The sequence below is a fragment of the Stegostoma tigrinum genome, chromosome 15 (genome assembly GCF_030684315.1).
Source record: "Stegostoma tigrinum isolate sSteTig4 chromosome 15, sSteTig4.hap1, whole genome shotgun sequence".
Classification (NCBI taxonomy): domain Eukaryota; kingdom Metazoa; phylum Chordata; class Chondrichthyes; order Orectolobiformes; family Stegostomatidae; genus Stegostoma; species Stegostoma tigrinum.
This window is the reverse complement of record NC_081368.1, coordinates 49,361,422-49,365,927: the sequence shown is the minus strand read 5'-3', so window position 1 is coordinate 49,365,927 and position 4,506 is coordinate 49,361,422.

Genomic DNA, 4,506 nt, shown 5'->3' with positions numbered 1-4,506 from the left:
GTCAATTATAAGGGGGGGATGGCGGAGGATGGAAGACGGCGCATGCCCAGTCTATAAGAAGAGCCTGTTAATGGTGGAAAATCTGAAATATAGCTACCCGCTAAAAATATAGAAATATTCGGAAGGGCAGGATTTTGACCCTATTGTCGGAACGGTAAAGTGTTAGTATACACGTTTCTATACACATTTACGAAAAGGGGGGGGAATATTAAAAGTCAGTGATCAGCTGGAAGCAGGAGAAATTAGAAGACGAATGATGGTGCATAGTAAATGAAATCAGACATAAAAACAAGATCAGTCTAACGGAGACGTAAATGGGATTAGCATGATTATCACCGAATGCTCCTGGATAAAATACATGCAGTATTTATAGAATCGTAGAATTTCCAACAGTGGAAGCAGGGCAAACGGCCCATCGAGTCCACAACGACCCTACGACGAGCATCCACCCAGACTCACCTCGCTACCCTACATTTCCCATAGCTAATTCACCCAGGCTGCACATTTGTGGAGACTATGGGCAGTTTAGCATGGTCAGTCCACCTAATCTGCACAGCGTTGGACTGTGGGAGGAAACCGGAGCTCCTGGAGGAAAAGCATGCAGACAAGAGACAATGTGAAAAACCACACAGTCACCCGAAGGTGGAATCAAATTCAGGTCCCTGGTGCTGTGAGACAGCATAGCTGACCACTGAGCCATTGTGCCACACATTATGATCAATCTGCTGAACTCAAGAGGGAAGAAGGTTGTAAAGTGTCTCAATATTTGAACTGGTATTTCTTAAACTTGGGTTGGCTCATTAAATACCCAAGTTCAGAGAGATCAGAAGGGAATGGGGAAGGGAAATTATTTCTGCAGTCCAGACTTGACAGAAGTTTTCTAAGGACTCCCCATTTGGTTCCAGATCTACCTCTACAGATAATTTAAATCAATTTATTGCTAATTTGGGATATGAGGAAGGGTGCTTGTAGTGCTGAATCCCTATCACTGAGCCAGGAAACCTAGGTTCAAGTCTCACCTGTTCTGGAAGTGTGTAATAACATTTCTGAATAGGTTGATTATGTCATTATTATATCAGAGGCACCATCCCATACCTTTATTCTTCCTTAACTAGCACAAGACAGAGTCAGAAATCACCACTTGAATTAGAGTGTGCGCATATACTTGTATATCAGTCTATCCAAACAGCATTCAATCTCAGCCCATGAACTGCACTCTGCTTGATAACAACAGACAAGAGAAGCAAAGAGTTCATTCTGCTGCTAACATTAGTCTCAGCATCATGAGCCTCAATTTTGCAGCAATCATGTCTGTGCCAGTTATCAAAACCCTTCAACTTCTGTATGCTATGGTGTTTTAAAGTGATCATCAAAATACTTCTGAAATATTGTGGTAATTTGTGCAGCTGCCATGTGCTTAGAGACTGAGTTGCAGACAGCTTCTGCTTGAAAAAAACTTCCTTAAATCCCTCTAAACCTCTTGCCCCTTTCTTGAAATCTATGCACTGTTGTTCTTGATTCTTCTCGAATGTAGAAGTTTTGTGTATTTAATGATGCTCAATTTTGTCCAACTCAGTCAGATTCCCTTTCAGACTTCTCTGGTCGTCATCTCTACCTGAGTCCACACAGACTTTTCACTGTACTAAAGTGTGTTGTGAAAAGTGTATTATGTCACCAGAGGTAAAGCCATCTTAGGTACAAAAAAAAAACTTAGAGTTGAAAAGTTAACCATTACCTTCATCAAGTAGAAAAATAAATCTAATAGTTTAAATTTTAAAAAGACTTTAATGTTAACTAGAAAATAAGGAATTAGGTTAGAAGTTCTTATAAACTCCAGTCACAATTTATTAACCTTAGTGACTGCCAACCATCTTCAGCATAACTACCAACTTTGGCAAGAGTCTCCATTTTTGTCCACTTGTGCTGAAGTTAACCTGACATGCACTTGCAATAGATACTTCTACATCTCAACAGAATTAGTACTCAGCACCAGCATAAGTTTCACATTAAAGTATGAAAGAAAGACATGTTCAGTTGAAATGTTTTGTGTAGAGAAATGGCCGAGTGGCTTTTACATAGAGAAAAATGATTGTGCTTCATTACAGAGGGGCCGTAGAAGCAAAGAAATTGAGAACTCTAGAAAATACCACATTGAAAATGTTTTGAGGTTTCATCCTGAAGTGACATTTGGGGCCTTGGGGATCCATGGGGCTACACAGCACTGTTTTCCCCCTCTTGCTCAAATGGACAATATTAACAACTTTGTCTCCAATTTCTACCTCCTTCCCGTTCACAAGGTTCATCTCAACCCTTTCCCTTTCTCAATTTTTAAATTTCTATTTCCTCAAATAAATTACTGACCAATATTCACCATTATGCCACTGGTCTCATACAGGTATCTCAAGTACCTTTCCTCCCACCCCAAACGAGGAGCTGTTATTCCATTTTTCCATTCTTTATGTTTTTATTTCACCATTTTAGAATTTAGACAGGAGCAACAGGAATCCACTCAGCCCCTTTATTCTGCACAGTCAGCCATGAATAGCATACCTGATCTTTGCATCTCGATCAGCTGTGTTGAATGAACTTATCCTCAGCAATCTATGAAATGATGAGTTTATAAAATTTCAGAAGATTCACAACTCTTCATAAAAGAGTGAAGAAATTTCTCCATCCTAACTGTTAGCTCCGTAAGACAAGATCGTGAAGGCCCCTCATTCTAAATTCCCCAACCAGAGGTAAAAACATCCTCCAAACATGTACATTGAATGTTTAACATTCTTAAAGAAACTTAACATCGAGGTACATGCAAACAAAGGGGTAGGCAATTCAACTCAGATCTTGACTGCCATTTCATAAGATTATGTCTAATCTTATTGTCATCTCAAATCCACATGCCCTTCTATTTATGATAACCTTTCACTCTTTTGCTTCACGAGAATCTATCATCTCTGCTTTAAAAATATTAACAGCACTGCTTTCACTGCCTTCCTGAGCTGGTAATTAAAAAAGACGTGACTTCCTTAAAAAAAAATTGGCTCATCTGTTTTAAATGGGAATAAGTTAATTTCTAAACAGTGACACCTAGTTCTGGAGCAACTCTTTCTTCTAAACTGCAGGTATATGGTCTGTTTGTTCTCGGTTAATCCTGAGAGATCACTGGTCTGTTTTTTTGTTCAACATAGAAAGTAGGAGATAGAATAGCCCATTTGCCCCCTCGAGTCTGCTCCATCATTCATTTTGATCATAACTGATCATTCAACTCAATACTGTATGTTCTCCCCACCACTCCCTGTATGCCCAAGTGCAATATGCAATTCGTTTTTAAACTTGTACAATGTTTTGGGCTCAACAGCTTCCTGCAGTAACAGATTCCACAGGCTTTTTACTCTTTGGGTGATGAAATTTCTCCTCGTCCAAGTACTAAATGGTTTACCCCATATCCTTAGACTCTGATCCTTGCTTCTGGACTTCAAAAGCATCAGGAACATTCTTTCTGCATCTACTATGTTTAGTCCTGTTAGAATCTTAAGATTCTATGAGATCACCCCTGAACTCCAGCAAATACAATCCAACTGATTCAACCTCTCCTCATATTAGTCCTGCCATTCATATGGTGAGCTTTCACTGCCCTCCATCTAAAGCAAGAGCATATTCCCCAGACAGGGAGGCCAAAACTGCATATAATATTCCTGATGGGGTCTCACCAAGGCCCTGTACAATTGCTGCAAGACTTCTCTGCTGCTGTGCTCAAAACCTTTTGTTCTAAAGGCTAACATATGATCTGCCTTCTTTACTGCTGGTTGCCTCTGCGTGTTTACCTTCTGTGACTGGTCTATGAGGACAAGCAGGTCACATTCCCTTGTTCAGTTCATAGCCATATTAAAGCTATCCCATCTTCCAAGGCCAGTTTAAAAGTATTTTTAAAATCAACATGTTCATATATATGAAATGTCTAGGGCTGTTAGGATTTGGACAATCCTTCTGGCTCAGAGATAGGCACTCTACAGCTGCGCAATAAGACCCTCTCCCAAGGCACATATACCTTTCCTAACAAATTGTACAGAACATTCATGTACAATTGTACTGCTCATTACCAATGAGCTGAATGGTTGTAGTAGATTTATTTATTTTTGCATTCCAATCCATTTATAGACTAGCAATATTTGCATATCTACATTATTTTCTGTACCTAAAAAGTTCATTTCGTGACTCATGCACAAGAACATGCAGCTTCCTCTAAATGCAATATTTCTCAGTCTCTTACAATTCTAAATATTTCATTTTTTTCTTGAAATGAATAGCTTTGATTTATTCACATTACATTCCATTTGTCATATTCTTGCCCCTCACTTAACATGTCTATAAGCACATTTATCTCTCTCACAACTTGCAAAAGTAAGTAATTTTGTAAAGTCAACAGACTTTATGCATTGCTTTGATGCTCCACAACACATTCTTATGGATTTAAGTAGTTGATGACCTGATCCATACAGCATCCTATTA